The 12,319-nt window shown below is 59.6% G+C and overlaps 1 protein-coding gene across 6 annotated transcripts in view; it reads left to right on the top strand.

The window, feature by feature from the left end:
* SH2B3 (SH2B adaptor protein 3) overlaps window positions 1-12,319 on the top strand; it is a 31,498-nt gene that overhangs the window by 10,402 nt on the left and 8,777 nt on the right. The window lies entirely within an intron of this gene.

Genomic DNA, 12,319 nt, shown 5'->3' with positions numbered 1-12,319 from the left:
ATTATTGCGATCAGTCGAGATGCAATTGCCTTTCTCCCTGCTGGGACCCCAAACCTGGGTTTTCCAGCTGGAAGCAGAGCGCCGGCCTTGCGAGCTGATAGAGGCTGGTGGCCTCCATCCCACTCATCCCCAGCCCCATGGACCCGTCCCAGCAAGGTGGGGGGTCACCGGGTCTGGTGAACCCCAAATTCACCCTGTCCCCGCTGTGCTGTGGCTTCAGCAGCCAAAGCATCTGCTCACCTGGACAAGCTGGGAAAGGAAGGGGAAAATAGAAATTAGGCTCTGTGCCTTCCTCTGCTCCCTGTGGGACCCGTAAGGGACTTGAATTTTATTTTTGTAAGTACTTTTGTGGCTAGAAATTCAGATCTCTGCTACCCCGGGGAGCTCCTGTGGTGCTTAGACGCCGGCTGGAGCGGAGATGATGCAGGATGTGAGTGAACGGGGAGCGATGCGGGGGGAGCCGTGGTATTTAATCTTTAAAAAGACAGTTCCTCCACATGGCAGGTCTTACGCAGGCCTGATGGGCTGGGTTTTCTCTTTTTTTTTTCCTTTTTTTTTTTCTTTTTTTTTTTCTTTTTTTTTTGTACTCATTTAACTTTGACTAACTTGTGCTTCGGAAGGAGGAAGCCTCTGGTAGAGCCGGAGCCTTGTCCCTGCCTTTGGGCTGTGTTTGCTGCTCACCGTGGCAGCGGGGCCAGTGAGCAGCCAGCTGAATTCCTGCTATTTCTGTCAAACAACTCCAATATTAAATATTTAAAAAAAAAAAAAAAAGGCAAACCCAATACCAAAATTGTGAAATCTGAAAGTAGAAGCCAGTTTTGCTCCATTGGCTCAGGGATTGTGGTTATTTGTCCCTGTGGGAGCGTGTGTCCCCATCCCAGGGCACGGGGAGCTCTGCCTCCAGACAGCATCCCTCTGGGGCTCTTGGAGGGTGCTCCCAGCAGCCGGGCAGCGCTGCTGGGTGCTGGCACGGTCCCGACCCCAGCTCACCCGGACGGCACCGGGCACGTCAGACCTCGCCGCAGGGAACAGCCCGGCCGGTGGGGAGGAGGCACTGGGCTGGTGCTATTTCAGGCGCTGCTGCCAAATCTGCTGCCAGCTTTGCTCCTCCTCATCCTCCGTGGCTGTTGCCCAGACCTGCCCTCAGGGCTTTGCGAGAGCCAAAAATAAAAGCGAAATGAGGGGATGCCCTCCCGGGGGTGGCTGCGCTCCCTGGCGCGGGGGTCTTTGGCAGTTGGGGCCGAGCACAGCCCTCCACGGGCACCCGCACGGGCCCCTTGCCGCCCGGGCACCAAGCCCCTGCGCATTTATTTTTTTTTTTTTTCCCCCCTGTGCACGTTATGGCTGCAATGGATTTGGTCACCTCCACACCAGGTAGAATCCCTGGCGACCCGGCACCGCCGTGGGGACAAGGCGAGCCGACCTTTCTGCCCAGTCTTTTCCCCCAAAGGCTTTTGGGTGCAAGGCAGGGAGCAGAGCCATCGCGCCACTGGCGCTCGCGCGCTGGAGCAGCACCTTTGTCTGGCAGGATGAACGCCCGGTTGGGCCCCCGCTGCGTCCCCCCTGCCCCCAGGACCTGGTGCTTGCAAACACTGCTTTTTCCCTTTTTTTTTTTTCCTTTTTTTTCCTTTTTTTTCCCCTCCCCTCCCTCCCCCTGGGAAGCAAGCCCAGCGCACAGCACGTTCTTCCTCTCCCCGCAGCCCCTGACCAGCTTTGACCCATGGGCGGGAGGCATTGAAAACGAGACATTTAGCAAGTTCACCCAGCGCTTTGCAGCATTATTCCTTGCAGTTTGCAACAGGTCTGCATCCCAGGGAGTTTTCCCGGTGAGTCCCTGCCGCTGCGGGGCTGGAGCCCCTGCGGTCCCCGGGCCCGAGCAGGGGGTTTCTCAGCCAGGTCCGCGGAACGGGGGATGTTCCTTGCTGGATTTCGCGAGTCTCCGGAGTAAATTGCTTCCTGTGCAAATATTCTCAGGGCGGGTCCTTCCTTTCTAATTAACTGGGCTGGGGCCAGATCCTGTCTCATTTACAGCAGGATCCAGCCCCTTTCGCAGTAACTGCGGGTGAATTCTGGGGGTGGTGGAAAGCCTCCCACAGTGCTAGCGGGTCCCACTCCCCCAGCCCAGCAAGGGGGCAAACCGCGGAGCAGTGGGTACAGAACAGCTTGTTGGTGGTTTTTTTTTTTCTTCCTTTAAAATAACTAAATAACCAATAACTCCCCGGGAAGGCTGCGGGGAGCCCCCTCCCCTCCATCCTCCAGCCATGGGATGCTCACAGGGCTTTGCTGCTGCCTTTCGCCCATGTTGTGGATCTGTTCCTGATTTGAAGATGCTGTTGATCATCATGGAAGATTAATGGTTTTAAATAAGCAACTGTAAAAACAGTCCTTGGGCACTTTCATCCCCGGCTGGTCTCTGGACCATTAGGCTGGGTCACCCTTGAGATCTCCCCAGAAGCGCCCTCCTCTTCTCCCTTTCTACCCTTTAAATAATACGACGTAAATGGAAATTCAGCCCAGCCGCCCAGCTTTACAGCATCAAGCCAAGCCCCCAAATATTCAGCACCTTGCAATGACCTTGGAAAGGCAGGGTGCGTGGGGAAAGGGAGTGGCCGCACGTGTGCCCCACCGTGGCTTGGCCATTGCTCCCTCGCTCTGCTTTTGGCAGCTTTTATCTTATTTTCCCCGCTACTTTCCCTCCGGTGCGCTCCAACGGGGCCTCTCAGCCTAATCCTGTAATGTGCCTGGCATCAAAGGGAGCTGGGTGCTTTGAAGAGCCCTAATCCCATTTACTGCTTGGGTGGCTGCACCCCATGCTGCGCTGGCTGGGCGAGGGGGTGAGCGTTGGCGAGCCATGCCGGAGCCGCCGGTGGTCCCTGCGGTGCTGCCTGGTTTGGGCATTCCATCCCCCAGGGATGTGCCAGTCTTGCGGGAGCTTCAGCTGGACGAGGTGGGGCTTCCCATGCTTGCAGTTGCTGCTGGGTTGGTTTTGGCATTGCCCCTTTCTCCCTCGAGCGCTGGAAAAACGATGTTGCAAAGGAGGGATTTGGAGACGATGGGATCCGGAGCTCTCCCAGGAGCGGGTCTCAGGGCACCCAGCGCAGGGCGGGGGGGGGGGCACCCAGACCCCCATGCTGGGGACATGCTGGGGGTGCCGGTGTGCTGGGGAGAGGAGGGGAGCGAGGATGCGGTGCCGCCGACCGGGGCCGGGGTGAGGTGGTGATGCTCCGTGGCACGAGGCTGCTGGGGCCGGAGCCAGCGCCAGCGGGGCCGTCCTGATGTGCAGAGCGCCTGCACCAGGGGGATATCGGGGTATGTGATGCTTGTACGTATGGGTGTACATGTGCACAGGAAGACCAGTGAAACCCTGGGTATGGTCCCAGGTGTGCAGCCTAGGTGGATTCTCTGATGTCTAGTATGAGGGCGAGACTCGCCAGCCCTCCCTGCTTTCCACGGAGGCACTAAGGGCTTTCTCCTCTACCACACCATGTATTTTCATATAACTTGTAGGATCAGGTAGCTCTGAGGCCTCTCCACCTTCATAAATTTAAGCCAAAGCTGGCAAAACAGGTTTGCATGTTTTAGGGCAGCCCTGCGGGGTTTCAGGGCTGCCCTGTTCATCGGCTGAGCCCCAGCCCCGAGTGCCTTTTATATGGCCAACTCCTGAACCCCCTGAAAACTGGGATTTGCAACGGAAATGTCCCGAGCCATTTCTGTTGACCAGATGTTTTTACAGGAAGGGGAAGGGAAATGGGATTTGCATTTGTGCTGGTTTCTTTATAGCATCTTAATGAAATCCAGCGCATCCCGTAAATTGATGGCATGCTGAGACAAGCCAGGAAGACTCCTTCCGCTGAAAACCCGTGGTGCCTGTGTCACGGCTCATACATCTTCAGCCATGGCCACAGGAGGAGCAGTATTTTTATCTCTGCTCAGCGTGAGACTGGTTTGACTTCCTTTTTTTCTCTTTTTCCCCTTCCTTTCACCTGAAGCTCGTTTCTGAGAACTGCCACCTCCTGAGCAAGCAGGTCCTGCGCCCCAGGCTCCGATTTTCGGCGCCTGGGGCTCTGCACGGCAGCTGGCCAGGCATGGGGTAGGGGACATCCTGGTGTTGTGGTCCCCGTCCCCATCCCAGTTCCTCCTGGAGCTGCTTAGAACCTCCAGGAGCAATTGGGGCGGCTCAAACGTGGCCTTAAGTGACTCAACCGAGGATATATGGAGAGGCAGTGGAGGAGGGAGAGCTGCTGCCAGTTCCTGCCCGCAGGGACGGAGAGGCCACATTTTGGGAAGCCTTGACCCCAGCAGCAGCTGCGTTTGCATCCCTAGCCCAGGCAGGGACTTGAGCAAACCCCCTCTTCTGCAGCACAATGCTTTGCTTCAAATCCAAACCACCTTTCCTCTTATTAGTGACCTGTAATTATGCTTAAAAACTGCATGTGCCAAGTTGGATGCCCAAATGCCCTTGCTGCCGCTGCAGCCCTGTGAGCTCCTCCGTTCCTCTGTTGCTGCACAGAACGATGCAAAATGGTCTTTTCCTCCCAGGGCCACCATGAGTGGGATAACCACTGCCCACGGGCAACGGGTGGCCCACAAGAAGGGGTTTGCCAGTGATGGGAAGCATCTCTATGTCCCGTCATCTCCCTGGCCCGGGGAGAGGCATGTTTGTGTCAATCTGGATCCCATTTGGTGTCCTCCATCCTGCGAGCCGGAGCGGGCTGGACCACGTGTGCTCCTGCCCTCGTCCCTGTGGTTCGCCCAGGGGCAAGCTGGCTCGTGCCGCATTTTTTTCTCTCTTTGTTGCAATAAAAAAGTTAAACAATCTCAGGCTGGCGGGGGTGGCTGCCTTGATCCTCCAGCCAAGACCGACCCTGTTGCATCGTCCCTTGGCAGCTGGACAGCACATGGCCGGAGAGCTGCATCCCTCTCCTGGCATCCCCTGGGGCTGCATCCCTCTCCCTGCATCCCCAGAGACCACATCCCTCTCCTGGCATCCCTCTCCTGGCACCTCCAGGGGTGCATCCCTCTCCTGGCACCTCCAGGGGTGCATCCCTCTCCTGGCATCCTGCTCCCGGCAACCCCAGGGACCACATCCCTCTCCTGGCATCCTCTGGGGCTGCATCCCTCTCCCTGCATCCCCAGAGACCACATCCCTCTCCTGGCATCCCTCTCCTGGCATCTCCAGGGGTGCATCCCTCTCCTGGCATCCTGCTCCCGGCAACCCCAGGGACCACATCCCTCTCATGGCATCTTCTGGAGCTGCATCCCTCTCCCTGCATCCCCAGGGACCGCATCCTTCTCCTGGCATCCCCAGGGCAGGAGCCGGGAAACCTGCCGTGGGGTAAGAGCCGGAGGGGTTTGGGTGTACTGCGATTCCCTCGGGAGAGGCGAAACCGCACCCAAAGGCACCCGGAGCCCCACCGAAACCTGCCCGCAGACTTTCACTGCTGAGCAGGGTGGGCGGCGCATCCCCTCATCGCTTCACTTTCGGCGCTGTGCTGCTTGCTGTTCTTCGAAGGCACGTGGGGCTGGGCATCCTTTTGGCTTTTTGAGATTTTGGTGGTAACTTTTTCTATTCCCCCCCCACCCCCCCTTTTTTTTGGTATCGCAGGGTGAGGGCGCGTGGGGGGAGGGCGATGAGACAAAAGGTTATTTGTCATTTATTAACCACAACTTTTTCCATCCTTGGTCATGCACGGAAAAAACACTTTTAGCAGCGTAACCACAGCCCCGGCGTTAATTGCTGAAGAGCAGAGTTTCTTATTTTGGAAACTGTGTTGCTGGGATGGAGCTCGCTGGGGCTTGATTGGCTTGCAAGGGGAAGAGTGCGGGACGGAGCCCCAACCTGCCGCTTCCCCAGGCGCTGGGGTTGTTGGGGTTTGCAGGAGAGGGGCTTGGAGGGTTTCCTTTCTTTTTAAACCCATCCTTTAAAATCCACCCTGCTGTTGCTGGCGGGGATTTTCCCCATCGCTGTGACCCCTCTGCTCACGGCGGTGATGCTTCGCTGCCTGCCGGCACGTGGCTGCTCGCGGTCGGGGCCGTCTCCCTCGCACGGACGCTGCCGGGCTGCTTGGGTAGGAAAGCACCACGTACAAGCCGAGGAGTGAGCGAAAAATGGAGTTATTAAATGAATCGCAGGAAAAGGGACTGGGAAAGCGCTCGAGGGCTGCGCTGCTTCCCCCCAAGCCTCCCGCAGCTGGGGGTGCGAGGGGCCGCGGGGTGCCGGTGGGTGCAGGAGGGTGCTGGGTCCCACTCAGCCCTGGCAGCCGGTGTGAGATGCCCGGTGGTGGTTTTTTGGGTGGTTGTCTCTTTTTTGTTTCTTTTTCTTTTTTTTTTACGGCCCAGGATGTAGCTGTTTCGAGGCTGAGTGCAGCTTCTTTCAAAGGTAAATATTTATGAGAGCCTGCGCAGGCAGCGCGGGGTCTGGAAGGATTCATCCTGGGGGCGGCTTGGCCGGGGCGGACCCCGCTTCTCCCCGCTGGGCAGCTGGTCCCAGCTCCAAGCGATGCCTGTGATGGGCATTGTGATATTCAAGGTCATCTGGAGATTAAGATAAAAACGAAGCATTTGGGGCAAGTTCTGCTTCCTTCAGCCAGGCAGGATGCGGTACCAGGCAAGGGGCAGGTCCCGCTTTGGGACCGGAATAACCACCCCGGGGATCGAACGCTCCCACATGGGCTCTCGAAGGTCTTGCGTCGTCCTGGGCGATGCAAAACCCCGGGGTGTGCTGGGCATCACAGGGACTCTGTGGGGTCCGTGCTGGACACCCCACGTCCCCCAGCCCTCTGGGGCTGGGCTTTGGGGTGACTCAGTCCCCGGCTGCAGCCAGCTCCCGCTTGCACACAGACACCTTGTTTACTTTCCACGCTCGTTATTTATTCCAGGAAATTATTAAAGCAGCCCACGCTGGAAGCGAGTTTGGCTTAAAATAAAAAAAAAAAAAAAAAGAAAAAAGGGGCTGGTGAATGCTGCCTGTTTACAGATGGTGTTTATAGCCTCTGTCTTCCCAAACCCCACTGTGAATGTGAGCCGCTGGGCTCTCTGGTTTTGGGGTGATTTGCAGGGTTTTGGGGAGGGAGGGTTGACTCATTCGCACGGATCCGGCAGCCGCTGAGGTTTATCAATGCACAAAGAGGGGCAGTCAGCCCCGAGGACGGTGTGGGGGTTTCTAGCCAGACCCCCCAAATCCCTCCCCACGGGTATGGATTTACCCGGCAGCTCTTGGGGTTGCGTTTCGCAGCCCCCCGGGTTTAATTTAATAAGAAATAGGGGCTCGGTGGGTCGGCGGGGGTCCAGGCTGTGTTTTCTCGCGTCACCGTTCACTGGCGCTCGGCAGCCGCTCGGGATGGGAACAGAAGGTGCTTTGTGCCCTGGCTGCCCCTGAGCCAGCGCTTCAGGCTGGCACAACGGTGCCTCTTGTCACCGCTGAGCCTGGCCCCCTCAGGGGTGGCTCTGTCCGCTGCCATGAGCTTTGGGGATGCTCAGAGACAGGGTGTCTTGGAAATTCTTTTGTCCCGCTGGTGTTGGTGGGTTGAGGACGCTGGCCGGGGTTTGGGGTGGGCAGAGAGAGGTTGCTGGGGAGTTGATGGCCAAGGTCTGGGGGGGGCTCAAGCTCACACAGCAGCCCGCAGCGGGGATCACCTCTCGTGTTTCTCTGCTTAACAGAGGCAGGAAACCTCTTATGCTCGGTGCCCCACGCCCAGAACAGAGAACCCCATGATGGCGCTCACTGCTGCTGTCAGTAGGTTTCAGAGTGAACAGCCTCTGCATGCAGGCAGAGAGGCCAGAGTGCCACCCTAGGGTCCTCCCCAATGTGCTTTGAGGGGGTGACCGGGGCTGGGGGAACCCTGCAGTGGACGCAGGGTGCAGGAGGCACATGAGAGGCCGGGGGTGTGCAGGGAAATGGTCCGAATCAGTGGGATCCCAGCCCCCGTCCCCAACGTTGGCATTGGCACGGGGCTGTCCGGGGAGGACTTGTCCCCTTGGGATCAGCCATGGTGCAAACGCCCGAGGAGGAGCACTGGGATTAGCTGTGCTACCAGCCCCCCAGAGCACCGGGATTAGCAGCTGGAGGACACATGCTGGGATTAGCTGTGCTGCAAACCTGTGAGGCTGAGCGCTGGGATTAGCCGTGGTGCAAATCCCTGAGGATGAACACCGGGATTAGCCGTGGTGCAAACACCCAAGGACGCGTGCTGGGATTATCTGTAGTGCAAAGTCCTCGAGGACAAGCGTTGGGTTTAACCATGGTGAAAACTCCCAAGGACAAGCACTGGGATTATCTGTGATGCAAAGTCCCCGAGGATGAATGCTGGGATTACCCAGGGTGCAAACCCCCGAGGACGATTGCCGGTGCAGCAGACACTTTGCACCCTCCAGTGTGACCCTTGGTGTCCCCCCCCAGCCCCACAGGACCCCCGTCGCTGCCCCGCTGCCCTGCGCCGGGGCAATGGGACGTGTTTCCCCTCCGGTTCACCCGGCATCCCCTGGGATGGGGCTGCGTGTCTCCGTGCTCCTGAGAAACTTCACAAAACTCCCCGGGGCTGTGGGCACAGGATGTGGTTTTATCCCGGCATAACCCGGCACTCGCACCCCTGCAGATCTCGGTGGCCTGCCTGTCCGTCCACCGGCAGCCTGGTGGGCTGAGCCGTGCCTGGGCACGCTGCAGCTCTGGCTGAGGTTTGTCCCGTACGTAAGAGGGACACGGCAGGGTCCGTGATTTACAAGAAGCGACAAACCTCACCCGTATCTGTCAGGGACCTTGCACAAGGGCTCGTGGCGCTTCCCCGCCTCCCATGGTGTGACTCAGAGTGGAAGTGAAAGAGCCAGAGCAGGGAAATCCCCGGCGCGTGAAGGGGCTGGCGGCGGCGCCCGCTGCTCTCGAAGGATTTGCTCTCTGCTCTGCACAGTCTCGGCCTGCTGGCCCCGCCGCCCTGGCTGTGCCACTGCCGTCATTGCTGTGCCACCACCATCACCCCCATGCCACCACCATCACCCCCATGCCACCACCATCATCACCATGCCACCACCGTCATCGCCGTGCCACCACCCTCATCACCGTGCCACCGCCGTCGTCGCCGTGCCACCACCCTCATCACCGTGCCACCGCCGTCATGGCCATGTCACTGCCATCGTCACCATGCCACCACCGTCATTGCTGTGCCACCACTGTCGTCCCCCTGCCACCAGTGTCATTGCTGTGCCACCACCAGCATCACCATGCCACCGCTGTCGTTGCCGTGCCACCACTGGCATCCCTGTGCCACCGCCGCCTTTGCCAGCAGGGGACTGGGCACTGGCCAAATCTGCTGGGAAGGGTGGGTGGCTCTGGCTCCCTCCTGTGCAAACCAGCATTGCGGGTGGTGGCAGCGTTTTGGGGACCCGGCAGAAATCGGCTGAGCCCAGGGGTGTCTGGGTGGGCGGTGGGTGCCAGCACCCTGCTGGTGTGCGGGCGGTGCCGGTGCTGGTCAAACCCAGAGGTGCCCGCGGCTCTCCCAGGGGCAGGCAGGGCGGCAGTGTGATTTTGCTCTCGTTCTTGGAAAGCTGGCTGCCTTCCTCTTCACCTGAGGGAAAAAAGCTCTCCCAGCATCTTCAGCATCCCCTGTGCATCCAGCCAGGTCGTGCTCCTCACGGCAGCGCTCAGAGCATCACAGCGAGAGCTTTCCCGGCACGTGTGGGCGGGCTGGGAGGAGTTTTGCTTCAAAAAAAACCCCCAAAAATCCAAAATATCCTTGTTGTAGAGGTGCGGGGGGACCTGCTGTGCCGAGCCAGCCCTCCTGGGCAGTGGTTTCCCCGCCGCTGCTCATACATGAAAGCAAGAAAAGCAAGAGGGAAGGTGTGCTGTGAAGGCTGCCGGAGGGCGGATCATCGCGAACGGAGCCAGCGGCGCGAGTCGGCACGGGCAGCCCCGCTAAACACAGGTAGTAAAGAAAGTGGCAGGCGAAGCTCGCTCTGCGGTGAGAGCTGTTACCGGGGGTTTGCAAGGCGGAAACGCAGCAGCTCCTCTCCGCGCCTGCAATGCCCGAGCGCAGCTGTGACCTTGGCCTGACCTTCAGCTCACACTCCCAGCACGACCACAGCGCCGAGCTGGCGTCCGTCTCCTTCCTATATTTGGCAGATGCTGGCAAACCCCACTTTCTCCCGGCTGCCCTGCCCTCCCCAGGTGCGCAGGGGACGCAGATGCTGTGCCGGCACTCCCCGTGCCGTGCTGGTTCTCCCCGTGCCGTGCTGGTTCTCCCCGTGCCGTACCGGCGCTCCCTGTGACACCCCGCGGGGACCCCTCCGGGGTCGGGGATGTGGGGACGTGGGACGGGGGGTGCAGTGGGGAGTCCCCCCGGGTCGAGCCATGGGCTCCGGCGGGATGCTCTGGGCAGGGAGCAGGAGGGAGCTTCGCCCTGGGGACATTTTCCTCTATCTTCCAGTTTGCCCCATGTCCCCTGACACGGGGGACAGCTCTGGCCCGTCTGAAGCTTCTTATTTTTAAACTCTAGAAAAATCCCCTGCAAAGAACAAAAATACAAATACTGGGGGTCAGCAGACCGCACGTGGGAGGACACTGCTCTCAAGCACTAAATTTAAGTAGGCGTCGAGAGCCAGCGTGGCTCCTCCGTCCCCAGCCGACAGGACGGCCATCCCCGTCGGTGGCCCGATGGCCCCAGCAGTGCCTGGCCGCTGTCAGCCCCCCCAGGGAGAGGGATTTTGGGGGATCCAGGCCGGATCCTGCTGCCGTCAGCCCTGTGAGCCGGAGATCACCTGTGTCGCACCCCAGACAGCCGATTTTGCCTGCCAGGTGTCAGGACCAGGGATGCCGCAGAGGTGGCGGCTGTGTTCTGGGGGCTTGGGAGTGCAGCTTTACAGGGCATCGTGTCCCCGGGTGATTTGGGGGGTGGTGGTGGTGTGTGTGTGCTCAACTTTGTGCTGGGGTTTTCCCCGTGTGCACAGGATCCTTTGGGGAGTGGTGGGGTGAAGCCTCTGGGGTGGGAGCTGATGCCGGTTGGGCTGGGGGCTGAGCTGGGGCAACATCCCGAGCATCCTCAGCAGCCCAGCCCATCCTGAGCATCCCAAGCCCAGCCGGCAGCGCGGGGTACCCAGCCCCACAGTGCTGCCGTGGCATCTCTCTTGCCGAGAAGGAGCCCGTGGGTGCTGGGCGAACACGTGGTGTGTTGAGTGTGCAGTTTTGGTTACCGAGAAATCCTTTTCTCGGTACCAGCCACCATCGAGCAGGGCATCTTGTGGTCAGGTGTGGCGGTTCGGGGGGCAGGGGCACAGTGCTTGCGGTAGGCACTTCTCTGAAGCCAGACTGGTTTTTCAGGCGCTGTATCTCTCTGCTGCATCATTTCCTTCTCCCTTCGCGCTCCCCGTCTGCGCTCTCCCTGGGGAGGGACGCAGGGGGCTTCGCCGAACTCCCTTTTCCTGGAATTTCCCCACTTCTTAGGAAAACGGGAGGCCGACCCCAACGCCGTGGTCGGGATGTGTGCCGATAACGCCCGCCACGCCGGCAAGCTCGGGGACGTGCCGGGCGTCACAACCCACGTGTGGGAAAGCAGCCAGGTTGGGCAACCCCTTTGCTTTGGCCCTGCAGGACTTTGCGCGGGGCGCAGTTATCTTCCGAGGACGGCAAAAAAATAAAACCCCCGCGGGATAAAGCACTGGTGCCACTGCGGCCGCTCACGGCACCACCGGCCCCACCGGCGACAGTGATTGCAGCTGCAGCTGCAATCACTATCACCGGCGGGGCCGGGGGTGCCGCGAGCTACCGCGGTAGTGCCAACCCCGTTGCATGATGCCGTTCGGCGAACGACTTCTAAGAACTTTCTTTTCGGCATAGCTCGGTGCTGATAAGGGCTGATCCCTCTCGCACTGCGTTTCCGGCCCCAAAGTACACTGAGTCCTCGGTTGAGAGTGTCGAGGGAGGGAGGAAGGAGCGATTGAAAAAAAAAGAAAAAAGCAACCAAACATGGTTTGGTCGGGTGACCGTGGAGAGTGCTGAGTTGCCGAGCACCCGGTGGGGACCCTTTTGGGGTCTTGCAGCTGGTTGGGGACATGGCAGGGGTGACTTTGCCGTGAGCATCGCAAGTTTGGAGCAAATTTAATACGCTTCGGTTGGCAAACAGCGTCGCATGGCCAAGAGCCTGCAGCCCAGCATCTCTGTGGGGACGGCAGCCGTGGATCGGAGGGAACTGCTGGGAGCCGGCGCGGGGTGTGGTGACTCAGGCCATGGGGTGCTGAAGCCGCCGCGTGACTCACAGCCAGCCTAAATTTTGTGTTGTGCTGCGCTGGCAGCAAGCCTGGCCCAGAGGGACAAGCGTGCCTGGCACTCACTGGC

Source organism: Mycteria americana, chromosome 13, assembly GCF_035582795.1.
Source record: "Mycteria americana isolate JAX WOST 10 ecotype Jacksonville Zoo and Gardens chromosome 13, USCA_MyAme_1.0, whole genome shotgun sequence".
Classification (NCBI taxonomy): domain Eukaryota; kingdom Metazoa; phylum Chordata; class Aves; order Ciconiiformes; family Ciconiidae; genus Mycteria; species Mycteria americana.
The sequence above is the reverse complement of the archived record's forward strand: the minus strand, read 5'-3'. Positions and strand labels throughout refer to the sequence as shown.